This window comes from Mastigoproctus giganteus, chromosome 3 (genome assembly GCF_048544385.1).
Source record: "Mastigoproctus giganteus isolate SK-2022 chromosome 3, ASM4854438v1, whole genome shotgun sequence".
Classification (NCBI taxonomy): Eukaryota; Metazoa; Arthropoda; class Arachnida; order Uropygi; family Thelyphonidae; genus Mastigoproctus; species Mastigoproctus giganteus.
The window spans coordinates 36,572,615-36,593,913 of NC_143577.1; positions in this window are offsets into that span (position 1 = coordinate 36,572,615).

Sequence of the window (21,299 nt, forward strand, 5' to 3'; positions counted from 1 at the left end):
AAAGGCATCTTCTTTTTTTTTTTTGGAGTATCATGGTATGAGGTATGTTCTGTTGGTACGGACTACTGGATTCGCTTAATTAGTTAGAAGGTCGCGTCACCTCCAACGAATATCTTTCTGTCGTATCGGACCAACTTCTCCTTGCAATGCTTCATTTTTACCAGGATTGCGAAGGATTCTTTCAAGACAACAACACAACTATCCAATGTGCAAAAATAGTACAGAATGGTTGGAGGAATGTTTACCACATCTACCCTGGCCGCCTAATTCTTCAGATCTGAATCCAATTGATTCGCCAATTGAGACACCTCGTAGAATCCATGCCATTACATTGTACGGGCTGTAATTCCGCAGAAGCATTTATAAACCGTTATTCAATATTTTCCAGATATTGAATAACGGTTTATAAATTTTTCGCCAGTGAGTGTAGAATGTCTTCTGTAACGTATCGAAGCAGTCGTTATGGCCAAAGGAGGACCTGTGCTATGGAAATTTTATAGGATAATTAAGATAAAAACTCTTTTATAAAGACCGAAAAAAATTCACTTTTAATTGAATTTACTTTCAATACCAGATAGTTTCTTTTCCTGTTTTTAATGTTTCTGTTATATCTTGTATATTCATTGCAAATTAAAAAAAATTAAGTCAGTTTGTTAACCACCATTTCCTTTGACAATTATGGCTTCTTTTCCTACACTTGTGGTCTTTTAATAATCTGGGATACTTATTTTTTTAACTATAGTCATTTCACAATATATGTTTTAGTTTATCATTACAATAAAGAAATAACCTTTATAGTGACAAATGGGCCTGGAGTACTGGGGTCCATAGTTTAACAGATATTTATTTAAAGTATACCCAGTAAAATAAAATAAAATAAAATATTTCCAGAAGCTTTCGGAACTCGTGTCCCTTTCTCAACTGACAGAATTTTTGAATACATTACAAGCAAAGTGTGGCACGTTACTCATTCGTCATTGTTGTAGCACGGACGTGTGCTGCCTTGCGCCAGTGATCATCCATCAATAAAACGGTTGTCTCCAGGATTGGATGTATACGCATGCCTTTCTGGCGATTTAATGCCTTAGGGTTGTTCATTATGTTTAGTGACTCTAGCCATAGGCGGTGGCGAAAGTGTCGCGCGTGGTCCACTATCTCAAAGTCGCGCTTGGGGTCAAGATCGTGGTTGGTAGCCCAAAAATGTTCTGCAAGCGCGGACTGGTCAGTTTCGGCAAGCCGGATTGCTCTGTCGTGTTCCGTGAGGCGATCCTGGAGACGTCTCGATGTCTCACCTACGTAGCAACTGTTACAGGCCCTACAGGTGATACGGTACACTACATTGCTGCGTAAGACAGGTGTGACAGGGGTCTTCACACTGGAGACAAGTGAACGTAGGTTCCTACCTGGTAATTGTACACATTTTATGTTGTAACTTCTCAGGATCTTCGAGATACGTCCTGACACTCCTGGATAGTACGGAATGTAGGCGGATGATATGCCGACTTGCTTCGGAGGTCTTGGGTTGGAAGTAAGTTCTTGTGCCTGTAACAAGCATCTGTTTAGTACATGGGATGGATAACCGCATCTGGTTAAGTCCGCCTTCACACGGGAGATCTCGTTACGTCTAATTGTGTCGGTGCTGGAATGGCTCCAGGCCCTGGAGAACAGGGTGCGGGCAGTGCTATTGAGCCATCTCAATAGCACTGCCCGCACCCTGTTCTCCAGGGCCTGGAGCCATTCCAGCACCGACACAATTAGACGTAACGAGATCTCCCGTGTGAAGGCGGACTTAACCAGATGCGGTTATCCATCCCATGTACTAAACAGATGCTTGTTACAGGCACAAGAACTTACTTCCAACCCAAGACCTCCGAAGCAAGTCGGCATATCATCCGCCTACATTCCGTACTATCCAGGAGTGTCAGGACGTATCTCGAAGATCCTGAGAAGTTACAACATAAAATGTGTACAATTACCAGGTAGGAACCTACGTTCACTTGTCTCCAGTGTGAAGACCCCTGTCACACCTGTCTTACGCAGCAATGTAGTGTACCGTATCACCTGTAGGGCCTGTAACAGTTGCTACGTAGGTGAGACATCGAGACGTCTCCAGGATCGCCTCACGGAACACGACAGAGCAATCCGGCTTGCCGAAACTGACCAGTCCGCGCTTGCAGAACATTTTTGGGCTACCAACCACGATCTTGACCCCAAGCGCGACTTTGAGATAGTGGACCACGCGCGACACTTTCGCCACCGCCTATGGCTAGAGTCACTAAACATAATGAACAACCCTAAGGCATTAAATCGCCAGAAAGGCATGCGTATACATCCAATCCTGGAGACAACCGTTTTATTGATGGATGATCACTGGCGCAAGGCAGCACACGTCCGTGCTACAACAATGACGAATGAGTAACGTGCCACACTTTGCTTGTAATGTATTCAAAAATTCTGTCAGTTGAGAAAGGGACACGAGTTCCGAAAGCTTCTGGAAATATTTTATTTTATTTTATTTTATTTTACTGGGTATACTTTAAATAAATATCTGTTAAATAACCTTTATCTTAGTGTGGGGTTAGCTTAAGAGCTACTGAACCAATCGCACGAAATATTTTCGAAATTACAATCACAGGTGAATAAAAGGTACAAAAATAAACATGCTTCTTCACCCTCGTGAAGACTTGAGACTTGAAAAATACCTAAGTTAGAGTCCCGTCGATGACGTTAGGAATTTCATGGACCTTTTTCACAACATGGCTGAGTTAGTTGGTCTCAGGCGAGGGCAGCATGGTTTTCCTCCGGTTTTTCATCCAGCAAACAGAAAATCGACCACAGAACACAAGCAAATTTACAGACAGTGTATACGGGGCAATATGGCCTTCAGTCGCTGATGCTACTAAAACCCTACTACAACAACATGCAAGCTTCTTTATTTTGCAAAATTTATTTTGAATAGATTACGACAGGTGAGGTAACAAATACTGCAATATCACGAAAATTTATTCTTAATCCAAACACTGATGTCACCTTACTAGATGTACTGTTAAGTTCTCTATGAAAGAATATCCGCTGTTCAGAGTTCGCTGAATGTTGTAAGCTTGAAAATTTTAAATTTAGAGATTCTTCCTATCTTTATCTTTTCGACGAATGACGGAAAATGAAGCCATCATACCTTTGAAACTCTATGTGACTGCCAACAGCTGTCAGTGGTTGCAGTTCCACAAAACAGGAAACTGTGATGGTAACGGGATAAAAAGGAGGTGAATACTAATTATACTAATTCCTCCCTTCGTATGCTATTGGAAAACTAATAGCAAATCCATGAAACTAACGCAAAAAATCACTTATTTATCGCAGATGCACCGTATTTATTTTAAAGAACATGTAGCATCTTTGCAATGTTATTTCATAAGAGCCATTTCGGAAATTTCGTTTCCAATGTGGTTTTCTAAATCTTTCAATTCTGCATTGTTCAAATCCTAAGAAGGAAATTTAAACAAATTATGAAAGTGGAATATAATAACATATTCTACCGAAATATTCGGAATCAATTTCTGTATCTAATCAACAGTTCATTTAAATTACTAAAGTTCACAGTTCTTTTAAACACAGCCCTCTTTTGCGTTGTAAAAGATAACAAAGCTGATCCAGAGTCGTAGAAAACAATCAGAACATAGAAATTCTTTGAAAACTAAGTTTTCTCCAATTACCTTCCCATTTCAGTGGAATAAGTTGCATTCCACATTATGACCACCACAGTTTCATTAGTCGAAGATCTACTATTACTAATTTGTTAGAATTTGATCAGGTACTTAATTAAGCACCTAAATAATTATGCTTAAATACACTGTGTGTAAATTACGTGAGTTCTGTGGTCGATTTTCTGTTTCCTGCACAAAAAACCCGAGTTTCCGGGAGAAGAGACCATGCTATTCTCGCGTGAGATCGACAAACTGAACCACGATTTGAAAAAGACCCATAAAATTTTCTCACGTCATTGAAGGGACTCAAACTCAGGTCTTTTCCACCGGGTGTGGGGAGGACTGCGATTCTACCAACTGTGCTACCTACTAGGGCAGCCTTCGCGGGTATTACCGCCCTCGTGAGGTACCCCAGGCGGTTTTCTTCCGGAAACTCTGGTTTTTCGTCTAGCAAACAGAAAGTCGACCTCAGAGCACACGTAATTTATCGAAAATATTAGCATTAGTAGAGGCATATGATGCAAGAAAGCAAGCTTATGCAGCATCAGCCAAAAAAAAATAAATAAATAAAAAATAAACCACTCCCATTTCACCCCTCCTTTCGTTAGAAATACCTGTCCAGCTGAGCCATAAATTTATTTAGGCTATCAACTTCAACAACAAAGGATGGAAGTTTGTTCCACCAACCAACTACCCGCTAACTAAAGGCAAATTTCCGCACATCTACCCTACATCTGTCTTTCCTCAATTTGAAATGCCCTCTCAGGTGATTATTCTGAGCAAGAGGAAGAATCCCATCAGCATTGAGCATGCTCAAACCATTCAAGGCTTTATACACCTCTATCAGATCACCTCGCCGGTGTCTAGTCTCCAGACACTGTAATTTGCTAAACTTAAGCCTTTCTTCCTAAGAGCAACCCTTTGTTCCATTCACTAATCTTGTTGCTCTTCTCTGTACTCGTTCCAGTAGCTCTACATCCTTCCTGAAATGAGGCCTCCAGACCTGTATACAGTACTCAAGGTGTGGCCTGACCTGTATACAGTACTCAAGGTCTGGCCATTCCCTTATACAAGAGAATAACCACCTCCTTATCCCTGCTAGAAAAATTCCTGTATATCATTGACAAGACATCATGAGTTACTCTTGCATCCCGTCTGCACTACTCAGAAAACTTCATATCTGCCTGCACAATTACCCCCAGGTCCTTTTCAGTCTCTACCACTGTCAGTGTAGTACCACAGAGTTGATACTTTGCTCTGGGGTTGCTGTTTCCCATATGTAGTACTTTACATTTGTGAATGTTAAACTTCATTTGCCACCTCTCAGCCCATCTGCACAACCTTTCCAGATCCTGTTGCAGCAGCATAGCGTCAGTAGTGTCCTTAACAACCCTGCCAACCTTTGTATCGTCTGAAAACTTGGGCATTAAGCTTGATATACCATCATCAATATCATTTATAAATACAGAAAACAACAATGGACCCAATACTGAACCCTGAGGGACTCCACTAATAACATTATTCCACAATAAGCAATGTTCGTTGATTACGCTCTCTGTCTTCTCCCCCTCAACCATCCCTTTATCCATAGCAGCAATTTGCCTCCGATGCCACACTGCTCCAATTTGTGCAGCAGTCTTTCATGTGCAACAGTATCAAAAGCCTTTCTAAGATCCAAGTATATAATATCAAAGTTATTCCCTGCATCCAGTTCTTTTGTGACTGCTTCATAGTATCCACTCAAATTGGTCAGGCAAGACTTCCCCTTAACAAAACCATGCTGTGTCAGAGCTATAACTGAAGTCTTGTCTAGATGATCCTGCAGTGCTTCTTTAACCAGTGTCTCCATTAATTTTCCTGGAATAGAAGTTAAACTCACAGGTCTATAATTACTTGTGTCAGCCTTTGATCCTCCTTTGTGAATTGGGGTCACATTTGCACGTCTCCAGTCTATGGGTACCTCCCCTGAGTCCAAGGAAGCTCTCATAATTATGGCTAAGGGTTTGCTTACTTCCTTTGCTGCCTTCTTTAATATAACTGGATAGATCCCATCCACCCCGAGTGCCTTTTTTATGTTTATATTCAACAATTTCTCCCCCACTTTCCTCTCAGTTATTACAAAATCATCCAGCTCACTGCCAGAGCTTACTTCACCTCTGGCATTCCCCTTCCTGAATAACTCCTCATGTGTGAACGTAGATGCAAAACAGTCGTTTTGTTTGTTAGCCACCTAAGCAGGATCATCAACAGTTGAACCATCAATATCCAGTGGACCAATCCACCTAGCAACATGGCCTTCTTTATTAACAAAACAACAAGCGGCCCCTAGGCAGAAACTGGCAAATCCGCTATGTACATCCATAGATATATATACAATGATATATATATGATACAATATATAATGATACATACAATGATAAATACATATAATCGTGTTAATTATAAGTGTAATAAGTGTAATAAGTGTTTTAAGTGTAATGAACATGTAATATGTTCACACAGCAAATCACATCACGCAACTAATCAGAAGTATAAATTATGGCACAGGAACCACAAGACAACAGTCTTTTTCTGTTCTAGGAAGAACGAAAAACATAGTAGATGGCAGGTGATATCAGTTTTAAGAAATATCGATAGACATTGCAGGTGTTGGGTTGGTTTCTTGTTGTTGATATGTTGATATACTTGAGAAGAGTTGCTTTCTTTTGGTGAAAACAGCAGAGCAGAATTGTTGTAGAGCTGAGAACGATTGAGAATTTTCAGTCAGCGCCACTTCATTTCCTTCAGAGAAGTTGCTGACAGCAGCTTGTGGTGTAGATCTGTCATCGTGGTACAGTCTGCAGCGATACAGAATGTGCGTCCAGGTTTCCTCAGCACCACACAAGCAGAGATTGTTGTCAGACAAGCCAAATTGAAATAGTTTGGAGTTGATGGAGCCGTGCCCATTAAGTATATACGATGTTGTTAGGCTGGGAAAAAACCATTTGCGGACGTTCTTGTTGAGAGGGAAGGTAACTGCAGGAACAAAAGAGCGGGTGACTTGACCAGTAGTACTGGAATCCCATCGTGATTGCCACACACTGATAAGTTCATTACAGATTCTCCGTTTCTCGTCTTTGATCTTAGCAGTTAAGTTGCATGAGATGCCGAGAATCTCGCCGGGAACTCTGTTCTTTAGACGATAGCATAGTCCTTTGAAGATGACATGCAGGTCTAGTGGTAAGACTCCAGCAAGGACTTGCAGAGCAGCAGAGGACATTGTTCTGCAGGCCCGGAGCATGGCAAGCAGCATAATCCGTTGAATGAAAATGAGCTTGGAACGGAGTTTAACATTAACGGCTCTATGGAACCAGACTCCCGAAGCATATGTTGTTATTGGTACGAATACTGCTGTATAATATAGTAAGGGAGTCTTCCTATTTAGTTCCCAGTCCAAAAACATCAGTTACTGGGGAAAAACCTTGCTATCTACGCCTGAGACCGACTAACTCAGCCACCGAGTGAAAAAGCCCATTAAAGTTTCTCCCGTCATCGACGGCATTCGAACCCGGGCCTTTTACTATCCTTCTTACTGCATGTGGAAAAGTTCCGGATTCGAATCTCATCGCGAGGCCTTTAATTGGCGTTTCTTATTTCATGGTTTAGCTTGTTGGTCTCAGCCGAGGATAGCAAGGTTTTCTCTCCTTTAAACTGAGATTTTTCATCCAGCAACAAGAGAACATACGCGCAGTTTATGTATGGGTAATACGTATGGGTGGAGGAAGTTGCCTTCAACTAACTATAACGCGACAACTTTTGCTATTCAGAAATATGAATTCGATGAGATTTATGAATGAATTTAATTGTCTCGTGGTTGGAACATCTCTAAAATGGATTCAACACTATTTATATTTTAGGGCAGAGGATCTCTATAGATAGTAGTGTCTTTGCAGCCTTCACAAACTCTTGCGATTCTAGAAACATATCCACGTGTACAGTATCAACATCTCAAAAATTTTCGTCCTTACCATTGCCAATATCTACAAAAGAAACATCCTCTTACTTGGATATAGCAACTCTGGAGTAAACTTCAACAGAGTAGTGAGTATCGGAGATTTGGATATCATTCTAATTATGGATGCTATCATCACTAATCACATATTGGACATTGCGGCCATATCGAATAGAAAGCAAACTCCTGAAAAATAAGGGTCTGAAAGTCGTTCTAAATTTATCATAGGGGATGCCCAACGTCGCAACATCAGTGTGATAACTTTTTGTTTTCACTTGAATTGCTTCTGATAAGAAACGCCGCAGTTATAGGAGCAATTAGATTTGGTGGTATTATAATCAAGATCATCCTTGATTATAATGCTACAAAAGAAGCTGTAGCTACATTGGATAAATTTACGGCCTCTTATACTCATAGTGCGAAAAGGCAAACAAAAAGACTGCCCCGTTTCTTATGTTGGTCAACACGCCTAATGTGAAAGTCTATCTTATCATATCTAAAAGGAGAACTTCTTTTAGAACTGCTTAGATAGCCAGTAATTAAAGCATATATTGAAAAAACAGAGGTTATCTGTCCTGAGCTGATTTCCCAAGAGCCTTAGCAGAAAAAATGAGAGACTTGGCAACCAGCACATGCCTTCCAACTAGTGCAGAGAGTACATCAACGAAGACAAACTCCTGATAATTATAAAAGCAGAGATGGGACAGTGTTTGTTCAAAAGTTGGCAACTAAAGCTTGTTTATGAAAAGTGTTATAAAAGAATATGTAGAAAACGTTGTTGTTGTAGTGGGGTTTTAGGAGCACGAGCGACTAAGGCCATATTACTCAGTGTATATTGTCTGTAAATGCGTGTGTTCTGAGATCAGTTTTCTGGATGAAAAACCCGAGTTTCCGGAAAGAAAATCCATACTACCCTTGTCTGAGACCTACTAACTCAGTCACGTGGTGAAAAAAAGGTTCATAAATATTCCTCATGTAATCGATGGGACTCGAACCCAATTCTTTTCCACCCGATGTGGGGAGAACAACGATCCGACCAACTGTGCTACCACGAGGGCTGCAGAAAAAATTCTACAATTGCAATATTTGCTTAAATTTCAATGTATGCGATTCAAATGAAAATTAATACATATTTGTTTTACCCTTTTCTTGTTTGTTTATTGGAAAATTCAATCGCTTATGGTCATTAAACTTCATATGTGTGAAGTGATACTATTTTGATAAACTAGTATTTGATAAAAATATAGAAGCATACTATCGTTCTTTTATGAGGTGGCTTATTTATCTTCGAGACTTTTTAATTGAAATGTGTGTCGTAAGTAAGGAACGTAGGAAAGATAAAACAAAACAATGAAAAAAAAGTCCAAAATTTTCTTTGGCCTACACCCTTTGCTTCGGTTTTTAAGTCGGTCAGCTGTTTTTCAATCAATCAAAATGTTTTTCAAGCAATCAAAACTTTGATCATCATAAAAATGTTGTTCACCAAAGTTCAAGAGCACAATACATCATCGTATGATTATATTTGTAGACATATTCTGGTTTCTTCGATGTTTTCCTGGTGCTGTTCGAAATTTATCAGGTTGAATTTGGTAGGTGGTTTTCTTCCAGTGTGGTGGAGCCTCGACATCTGCACTTTTGCTTTCTCCACATAATGCTTTTCATAGAAAATTATGCATCCATAAATCGATCTGTCCCACCGTTTTGTGCTGAAATTCTGTTAAACTCATACTTTCCGAGATAATAAACCATGTTTCTAAGAATAACACCATTTATGTGAATATTAGAAGTTCTAATATTAAAAAAAACAACAACGTTATTTTAAAAACACTTCAAAGTTCTCGTATTTGGGACTCTTGTTATTGGTATTAGTAGTGGCGATTGATACAAAAAAAAAAAAGACTAAACACTTCACCCATCCATGCCCTCCAAGAATTTGTCGTAGTTCTTCCTTATTTACACTACCTTCTCCCACAACAACAGAGGAACGTTTGTTCCAACAATCAACCACGCGCTGGCGGAAGGAAAATCACCGCACATCTATCCTGCAACCGTCCTTCCTCAACTTGAATTTATGCCCCCTCATGTGCATAGTCTGAGCAAGAGGAAGAATCCCATAAGCATTAAGGTTACTCAATCCATTCAAGGCCTTAAACATTTCAATCGGATCTCGTCGCATGTGCCTAATCTTTAGGCGCTACAACTTGCAAAATTTGAGCCTTTCTTGGTAGGAGCACCTTTTGTTCCCTTTATCAATCTTGTTGCCTTCTTTGCACACGTACTAGCAGCTCTACATTCTTCCCAAAATGAGACCTCCAGATCTGTATACAGTACTTAAGATGCAGCTTAACCATTGTATTGTACAATGGAATAATCACCTCTTTATCCCTACTAGCAAAGTTCCTGCATATCGTTGACAAAACCCCGTGAACTGTCTTGTCAACCTTCTTGCATTGCTCAGAGAACTTCATATCTGAGCATGCAGACAGGTTGACAGAACAGTTCATCAACATCATTAATAAATATAGAAAACAACAATGGCCGAGCACTGAACCCTAGGGGACTCCACTACTAACATTAGTCTACGAAGAGCAGTGTCCATTGATAATCAATCAACCGTCCCTGTATCCACAGTAGTAACTTGCCCTTAGTGCCACACTCTTCTAATTTGTATAACAGTCTTTACGTGAAACGGTATCAAAAGCTTTCCTGAAATCCAGTATATGATATCAAAATTATTTTTCTGCATCTAGATTGCCTCCATATTTGTCTGACCAATCTGATTGGATACTACATCGTAATATCCGATCAGACTGGTCAGACAAGACCGCTCCTCAAGAAATTCATGCTGTGACTGCTGTATAATTGTATTCCTGTCTTGTTTAAGTGTATCCCATCCCTGTAAAAACAGGCTCCCCTGTTGGAAGCACAGCCCACGCCGACAAAAAGTCTAACCCATGAAACTAGCTCAATCTCTCTAGGGCGAATTGATTGAATTGATCTTCTCTGGACAGATTTGCAGACACTTTCAAATTTAACCCTAACTTGCGACTTTTCTCCAACATTGGCCTGTACTTGTTAATTAAGTCTGAAGATCTACTACTCTTAATATAATTACTGGCAACGTATATCACGTACATTGCTGCCAACTATATCAGCTTTCGTGCCCTTAATTTAAACATGATATTCTTTTTTCTTTTTGTACGATACATTTCCATTTCCCTGACAGTAGACTCATTGACTGTAACTACCTTCTGCGGGACCAAGAGCTGCAATCCATAAGGCATTCTGCCTTGGAGCAGCCCTCACTTTCGTGTACTCTTTCAAAAGAGGAATTAAATTCTCTTTGAATTCACGATGTAGTTTTGCCCTCGAGGGTAGCATGGTGGATATAATAACCATCCTCCCACACTACCCAGGAGTTTCAATCCCGTCAATGACGCTAGGAATATTTATGGGCTTTTTGCACAGCGTGGCTGAGCAAACCGGCCGAAGAATACAATCAGTTGCATGCACAATATACCTACGCCTCATAGCCATAGTTGCTTTGGTTCTTTATACACCATTTTTTGATTTATTACAATTTATTAGTAATAAATCAAAACTTTTGTACACTCATACGCTCATACACTAATACGCTGAGCATCATAAATGAACTGAAGCCTGTCATGAGTCAATTAGCCTCTAATAACATTCCAATTTGATTTCGAAATTACTTGGAAAACCTTTAAGTTCCCATTGAAGGCCAGTTATTATCGTTTCCTTTGTAAATCTCCAACATCTACTAATTGTTGACGTGCTCACAAAACCAAATTACAATTAGAAGTTAATCTACTCCTCTCTATAAACATTATTTTGGACCGACGACCTTGAGACAAATCAGTTTTTTTCCTGACACTTGTGAATGCGGAACTTCAAGATAAGGAAACAGTTAACTTCCTTATGGGTGTAAATTTAATTAATCACTTTCGATAAATGTCACCTTCACAGTGGTTTTCTGAAGGTGACATTTAATTCCATGCTTATAAACTCGGGTTTGAATAAACAAAGCTAATTTCTAACTGAACATGACTTTCAATGCTTTTTTATTGTAACTAGTGTCAAATACAGTTTCCAAATTTGTAATCACCCACACTTTGCGTAAGTTTCGAAATACTAATTCGGAAATTGTACTTTCGTGTAACAGGAAGTTAGTAATGAACTTCCGGACCAACATTAATTTTTATCCAATGCATTTGTAGAGATTAAATACCGTTCTAAAAGTACCTGTCAGAAATAACTGATTGTTCCAAAACTAAGAAAGAAAATTCTGATATATAAAACAACATTAAAGTCTGTTAATCTCAATACAGTTTCTTGTATTTGGATTTTTCTTTTTTGATGAATCATGACGCTTGACTATTACATCTGAGGCAAAATTCATTTCATATTTTGATTAGAACTGTACAGAATATATTATAGTCTCATCTATTCGGTTAATCTACTATTATATATTATATTATATATATTCGGTTAATCTATCTATTATATATATATAGTTTTGTCCAAGCACAAGATCCCCCAAAAGATGGAATATATTCAAATTATAATTATTAAATTTCATATAACAACAGTTGCTGTTATATTAATTAATGGAAGAAATGATGTGGAAAAAAGCTTATACCTCCGTGTGAAACGCTTCACTACAATCCCAATTAAAACTTGCCCCTAAAAGGTTCCTCCAGTTGTCGCGATTTCAAACCAGACCTTTCTGAACAAATTTTGAGAATGGAAGCCACCAATACGGTTTGTTATTTAGAATACCATACATCAGACAGTAATTGTACCCTCTTGGATAGCACAGTTGATATAATCGCTGTCCTCGCCACACTGGATGAAAAGACTTGAGTAGGATTCCCATCGATGATGTGAGGAATTTTTATGGAACTTTTTCACAACGTGGCTGAGTTAGTCCGTCTCAGGCAAACTCAGGTATGTTATTCTTTAGTTTGTTTTTGCAGGCAGCATGATTTAAGCTCCACAGATAATACAATGGTCTTAAATCTCAGAGCAGAACAAACTTGCCTTTGTAATGAGATTGCTTTGTATTTCGCGAGCAGGGCTACGTACAAACCCTGCCCTCAAAAAGAGATGAAAGGTAATGATTATAATTATAAATATTAACATTTATTAATAAGCTTAGTTGTGTTTAATATTCATGGGAATATGATTTACCAAAACTGTTTACCATAAAGAACATCACTCTAAAATTCGGAGGTTTTTCATCCTGGAGATTTCCGGATTTTAAAGAGTTTACTGTATATGCTGTCTGGTACAGTTGATTACTGGAATACCACTTGGTGCAATTAAAAAAAAATAATAATAATAATAATGTCATCTCCTGTTGGAATCTTTCTTTCTGCTCTGCGCTTCACTTAACTACTTAAATTTTATGGGAAATAATTGAGATTAGAGTGCAAGAATTGTACCTAAACATCGATATCGCAGCTCATTTTTCTGAACTCCAACATGTCACTGACGATTGTCTTATTATCTCAGTGTTTATTCTTTTCCCAAAATATGTGCAGAGTATTTCTAAAGACGGTACAGCGTCGGTTTCAGTTTGGTTCAAGGCTCCTTAAAATAGAGAATGTAGAAGCAGCGTGCAGATTTGAAGTTCTTCAAAAATTCTTCCTTTGATTTTTCCGTATGCAAGCGATTGGAATTTATTGCAGACATACTTGAAACAATCTCCTTTATTCATCGCTTGCACGAAGTGTTTCATTAATACTAGCTTTATAAGCAGATGAGATAACCGTACTGGGTTTTGATGTACTAGTAGTCTTCAATATTCTTTGGATTTATTCTTCGTTTAATATTCTTTGTCACGGACTGTCTTAATGACTATGTCGTACAGTCCATTAGACATCGACAGAGGGCAGAAACTGATTTCTGAATTTGAATTACTTTTTATTTTATTCATATGTTTTGCAAAGCCATTGATAGGCGGATACTGAATTTTATAATCTATTCATAAAAAGAAAAATTTAATGTATTGCAACTTACGAATCAGATAATTCGCAGACAGTCACTTACAGGTCACCAAGGAAGGTGAATTGATTGTGCCTCATTGGCAAAATATATTGTGTTGTGAAACTTATCCGAGTACTCCTGAGATTTGGAATAAATAAAGAGTGTAAAAATTCTTGTTGGAACCACGAAGTTAAAAAGAAAAGTCCATAAGAGCTCCTCGAATCATTGACAGGATTCAAATCCGGGACTTTTCCGCTGGTGTGTGTGTGTGTGTGTGTGTGTGAAGGGGGATGGTGATTATAAGCAAAGTTTAACCGGCAAGGACACTCCGAAGTAATCGAATAAAAGAAATACAGTAGATTGGTCAAAGCGTTGACCAATGTACTGTATTTGAGCTCATCGACTTCACCGATGACGGTGAGGGTAGGCACCACACGATACGATATTAGAAATCGATCTGTTCGTGCCATTGCAACTCCCTACAGAACAACAATACTGACGTAATCACAAAATGGAAACAACATAATGGTATTACCACTGGGAATTGTTTGGTTAGATTGCAGCAATTGACGAGAAAAATCTGGAAGGCGTTCAAAAGTGTGGTACGGAGATCGAATACTGTTAACCAGAAGTTAGCATTGGCTACAGAAACTAATATTAGTAAAAGGTTGCTGCATAGGGAGCTATATCTACCGGACTTTACAGAAGAGCTGCGATATACCAACCAAATCAGTTATCCTATCATCCACGTGCTTGGCTCAATCCATCGTAATTGGTCCTTGGAATGTTAGATTATGGAGTGGCTAATCACGGTGTACGCCTTTCCGATCAACTAGCAATGTTAATATCTGGAGAATGCTCGTAGAATGTTATTTACCAGAGTTGTTGTTGTCCTAGCTGTATGCCTCGACTAGCGGCGACACATCCTGCTCCACAAGTGAGATGCCAGGAAACCTGACCCCGGCACCAGGGCGGAAAGGGGCAAATGACCCCCTAGTAGAAATAGAGACTGAACTAAGGAACAAATTACCTAGTACCAGTACAAATGGAAACGACAAAGATACCATAATCAATGACACGGATGGACTAGATCACCCCACTAGTGAATCAAATCTAGAGACCATAAAGGAACTGAAAGAGAAATTCATGCAAATATTCAAAAAAGGGAAAATAGTTACGGCCAACATGGTTGTAGAGCTAGTAAAAATCTGGGGCTCTGTCGAGGACCTAGTGGTTAGGTCATCTATGGAGATAGAAAGATTACAGGTCACCAAAGAAAACAAACGTGTGCCCCCATCCACACCAGTGGCAACATATGCCAATGTAGTAACGACTAACGCTGACAGAAAAACAGACAGAGACCTAATTCCACCAGGATCACAGATTAAACATGTACTCCTGGTGAAACCAAATGACCAGAGTAACATTAAAACCAGTGAAGAAGTCAGTAACACAATTACAAGTAATTTCAAGGCAGACTTCAAGCACATTAAAATAAAATCAATAAGAAAACTGAGGGACAGAGGAGTGGCCATTGAGACAGCCTCCCTCAATGACCTGAACAAACTTAAACAATGCAATAAGTTCCAGAAATTTAACTTCAAAATTGACTCCCCACGTAAATTAAACCCGACCCTAATAGTATACGACATCAATAAGGACCTTCCAGACAATGAATTCCTGGACGACCTACATGGAAAAAACTTTGAGGGCTCCAAGATCTCCAGAGAGGAATTTACCAATGAGGTTAAAGTCCGCTTCCGGATGAACGCGAGACAGAAAAACAATAGACACCTAGTACTTGAGGTCTCACCACGTGTGCGTAAGCACCTATTAAGCCAAGATGGGCGCATATACATAGGGTGGTCGGTGCATTACCTGAAAGATTTTGTTGTGGCGACCAGGTGCTTTAAATGCCTGGCATATGGGCACACAGCAAAATACTGCAGGCAGAGTGACCACACATGTGGCCACTGTGGCGAAGTCGGGCACCAACAGGCCGCCTGCCCTAAGCCAGATGAGCCAGCAACATGCCCAAATTGTAAACAAAGGAAGCGAGCCAGCAATCACTATTACAGAGATCACACATGCCCGGAGTTTGTAAGGGCCCAAGAGTTCACGAAACAAAAGACCAATTATGTTTAATACAACCAATAACAACGCAAGTCGTGAAAATATAACCTTCTGTCAACTGAATTGCCAACGCTCGGCCTCAGTGATCTCAGAGCTAGCAAAACTAGCAATAGACAAACAGTTTGATATCCTTGGCCTACAGGAACCCTATAATTATAGGGACAAGGTTAAAGGACTGCCACACAATGCAAGAATCATACAATCAGAACCCTCAACTGACGGAGTGGGGAGAGGGGCGGTAACAAGGGTGTGGGCTGCACTAGCAGTGTTGAACCCGAAAATAACTGTGACCAAAATAAACAGCCTATGTACAAAGTATGCGGCAACAGCCTGCCTAGAGGGCCCTCTTGGGCAGATATACGCAACCACAATTTACATGAGATGCCCAGGCAGAAACCAGGATATTGCCCCATATATCAATTTCGTAGAGGCACTCCTAAATACTCTTCATGGGAAAAATATAATAATAATGGCGGATGCCAATGCATCATCACCACTGTGGAATAGCCCCAATCAAGACACAAAAAGAGAACTATTGGAGGAACTAATTATCTCAAAAAACTTAACAGTACATAATACCCCAGGACACCCACCAACCTTCTCCTCGGCCTCAGGAGAATCATATATAGATGTGACCCTCACCAGTAGCTCCCTTGCAAATGCGATAAAAAATTGGGCAGTACACCTATCCTGGTCAACAAGTGACCATGCAGTGATCACTTTCACCTATACAACAATGCAGAACCCTCATGGTAACAGAATCCCCCAGGAGTCTCCCAGATACAAAACAAAAAATGTAAACTGGGACAAGTTTGACAAGCAGGTCGCAGAGAAATTCACCAGTAACCACCTAGAAACATTGAAACAGCTGCCCGCAGAACAACTAGAGGAAAAAGTAAGGTTACTCCTAACAGAAATATGTGACGTCACATTAAAGAAAAAAAAGAGAAAAGGAAACCAGGTGCCTTGGTGGACTAATGATTTGACATCCTTAAGGAGATCAGTTAAAATATCTAGGAAAGATTTAAAGAAAGCCAGGAGAACACACAGACCACAAGACCAAATTGACAGACTTCAAGATATATACAAAGAGACAAGACGCAGGTACTGCAACGAAATACACAGGGAAAAACAACTAGCCTGGAAAAGACTGGTCGAAGACACAATGGGAAAAGACCCATGGGGCCTGGTCTATAGGCTGGTATTTGAGAAAATACGCCCGGGAGAAGTATTCTCCTCAATCATAAGCTCCCCAAACAATGAAACACTGACATGGGAACAGTCAGTAAATGAAATCCTGGATGGGTTAATAAAGCAGGACATAACAAACCCTGAGAGCCCCACACAGACAACCATCCGAATTCAGCACCTGACTTACAAAGCAATAGATAGAGAGGATGACTTCACACATGAGGAAATAAATGCAGCAATACTCTCCTTCACAGATGGAAAATGCCCAGGATTAGATCTGATAGAGGTAGCAATAATGAAGAGACTGTGGAAAACAAATAGCACAGTACTGGAAATCCTCTTCAACACATGTCTACATGAGGGCACCTTTCCTGCCCCCTGGAAAACAGCAAACCTTAAAGTCCTCATTAAACACCCTGCTAAGCCCCCCAACTTAGCTTCCTCCTACCGCCCCATTGCCCTACTTCCTGTCATAGGCAAAGTCCTAGAAAAACTAATAGTAGGCAGATTCCTACAATACTATACCAAAAAAAATCTTTCCTCACACTGCCAATTCGGCTTCACCCCTGGCAAGTCAGCTGCGGGAGCTATCAAACAAGTTCTTAATACTATCACTTCATCGGAATTTAATTATGTCCTAGGTCTCTTTGTAGACTTTAAAGGTGCCTTTGACACCTTATGGTGGCAAAGTGTGCTGGCAAGGTTTCGAGAGGCAGAGGTCTCAATTCCGATCTATCGTCTAATTACAGACTACTTCTCAAACAGGCACCTTGTGGTCTCAAGTGGAGCATGCTCCGTAACAAGACCGGTGACCCGCGGCTGCCCACAGGGATCTGTTCTTGGCCCAGTCTGCTGGAACATGGTCCTTGATGAGTGGCTCGCAAAAGATTTCCCCCAAATAACTAAAATAGGGTATGCAGACGATCTTGTTCTGCTCCTACAGGGTAACTCACGGCTTGAACTGGAAACCAGAGCAAAAGAGGCCTTAAATGATCTAATCTCCTGGTGTGCAACAAACAAACTAGAATTGTCTGCAGAAAAAACAAAACAAGTCCTTTTTAAGGGAAAACTCAACAGAAACAGGCCCCCATTAATAAAAATCAATGAACAGAGTATAGGTAGGGAATCCACATACAAGTACAGTATTTAGGAGTCATACTAGATGAGAAACTAAACTTTGTAGAGCACGCAAAATATCTAAGAAATAAAACCCAACAATTAACAGGAAAATTATTGAGAATTGCCCGGAAAAAGTGGAACATAAAATCATCTACACTGGCAATGTATTACAAATGTCTATTCCTACCCATTATATGCTACGGAGCAGGTGCTTGGGCACCCAGCATTAAACACTGCCTAGTAAAAAAATACTTAATGCAGGCACAGAGAATTTTCCTGCTGGCCTCCTCCAGAGCATGTAGAACCATCTCTACATCAGCACTCCAGATAATATGTGGTAAAATACCAATAACATATGAAATTATACAGGTATATTTAAAATACTATAGAAGACAAGGAACCCCACATTCCCTAGGAGAATATACAACAGATCCAAATGAGACAGATAAGGAAGAAAAAAGAAGATTAAGAGAAATGTTCATTACAGACTGGCAAAGAGAATGGAGAGAAGACACCAAAGGGAGAACAACATACCAGTTCATCCCCCTGGCACAGGAAATAAATAAAAACAATAAACCCTGGTTGAGCCCAGATTTATATACTACCTTCCTCCTGTCGGGTCATGGAAGCATAAATGCAAGACTGCATGCTCTGGGGCTGGCTGATTCCCCCAACTGCAGATGCGGGTCACTGGAAACCGTACAACATATAATGCTGGAATGCATAAACTACACAGACCTGAGACAACCATTCCAGCTTGTAACAGAAGTGTATCACACTGAGGATTTCCCCAAAGTGCTGGAATCACCAGATAACTTTCAAGCATTAGTAAACTTTGCAACAAGTGCATTCAAAAGAAGAAGAACCCTCCTCGGTATGCCGGAGTAAAGCAAGAGGCAACACACAAGCCCATACCTAAAATTGGGAAAGAGGACACAGCATGGATGGAGACTAACCTACGGAAAGGGACTGATATATATTCTCAGTACCCATGCTAAAAATACCACAATAAAAAGGAATACATGCTGACTGCAGCACTGTCATTTCAGATAGTCATAACAATGGACATAAACTGTACATGTACCATAATAAACAGTACCAGGAACAAAAGACCAGTCAACCCCAACATGGCAAAAGTCTAAGACACAACAAGTGAGTAAGGGAAATGGAGAGTATACCCTATGCCACAGAAATATGACAATAACAAGAAGTAATGATTGCAACATGGAAAACAACAAAAATAAATTCAAGGGCATGGTACTGAACTACATCCTCAGTGCCCATGTTTCAGACAACACGGTGCACTTACCACACAAGTAGTTTAGCACCATTAAGAAAATACATGTTGACTACAATAGTACCTTCTTAGGGAACCTCAACAACGGTCATAAACCTTATATGTACCACAAATTATCAGTACCAGGCTCACTCAGACCAGTTAACCCTGTCAGTGCCTGGGCCTAGGGCACATCTGGTAGGTATAGGTAGCAGTGAATAATTGTCCTAGATCATGGTAGTAGTGAATAAGTGTCCTAGATCACAGTATGAACCACAAACTATTAGTGCCAAGCTCACTAAGACCAGTTAACCCTGCCAGTGCCTGGGCCCAAGGCTCATCTGGTAAGTATAGGAAGTAGTGAATATTTGTCCCAGATCACAGTAGCACTGCAAGAACAAGAAGGAATGATTGAGGCATAGAAGACAACAAGAAGGGAGGAAAGGGAAGGAAAGAGAGTAGAAGGAAAAGGGGAAGAAGAGAGACAGAATAAAATCAAGGGGCAGGTCACTGAATCACATTTCCAGTGCCCATGCCTCAGACATCACACCCTGCAAGCAGTTAAGTGCCAATGAGAACAAAGCAGGTTGACTGCAACACTGACATCACAAATTACACCAAGGGCCAAAAACTTTGTACCTCACATCAACAGTACCAGGCACAATAAGGCCAGTTAACCCTAACATTTCCAAAGCCAAAGGCACATCAAGTGAGCAGAGGTAATGGGGTGAAATTCCCAGGTCACAATAGTATGACATGGACAACAAGCAAAGATTGAGACATGAACAACAACAAAGAAGAAGGGAAGGGGAAGAGAAGGAGAAAAGAGGAAGAAGGGAAGAGAAGGAGAAAAGAGGAAGAAGGGAAGAGAAGGAAGAAGGGGAAAGGAGGGAAAGGGAAAGAAGAAGAACAAGAGGAAAAGGGAAAGAAAAGACTAATATCAAGGGGCATAACACTGAACAACACACCCAGTGCCCATGCTTAAGACTTCATAGTATACTCACTCTACAAGCAATTAAGAGTCATTGGGAACAAAGCAGGTAGACTACAGTGCAGTTATCACAGATAATCATACCAAAGGCCATAAATTTTGCATGTGCCATAAATTAACAGCACAATAAGACCAACTAACCCTGACATTGCCTAAGCCTAAGGCACAACAAGTGAGTACAGGTAATGGTGTGTACCTATTAGATCACAACAGTAAAACATGAACCAGAAATATCGATCGTGATATGGAAGACAACAAAAATAAAATCAAGGGGCATGGTATTGAACCACACTCCCAGTGTACGTGTTCCAGGCAACACAGTGCTTTTACTATAAGTAGTTAAGTAATATAAAGACACACAAAGGCCAGTTAACCCGGTCTTTACTAAGCCTAAGGCACAACAAGAAAGTATAGGTAATGGTGAGTACCTATCCTAGATCATAATAATATTGCTTAAACAAAAGGAATGATAGTAACATCAAAAATAATAAAAATGAAGTCAAGGGGCATGGTACTGAGCTAAACTCTCAGTGCCCATGTTACAGACATCACAGTACTCTCACCATACAAGAAGTTAAGTGTCATTAAAGAACTACATGTTGACCTCAGCCTAATCCTCTCAGAGTACCACTCCAATGGGCATAAACCATGGATGTACTATTATTTAACAGTGCCTGGCCCACCACGAACAATTACCCTGTCATTGCCTAAGCCCAAGACACATCTAGTAGATATAGGTAGTGGTAAGTAACTATCCTGGACCATAGTAGTTCTGAATGAACAAAAGGAATGATGTGACAATGAAACAACAAAGATAATACTGAGGGACAAGATACAGACCCAAACTCTCAATGACCAGATCCCAGACATCACAGTATGCATACC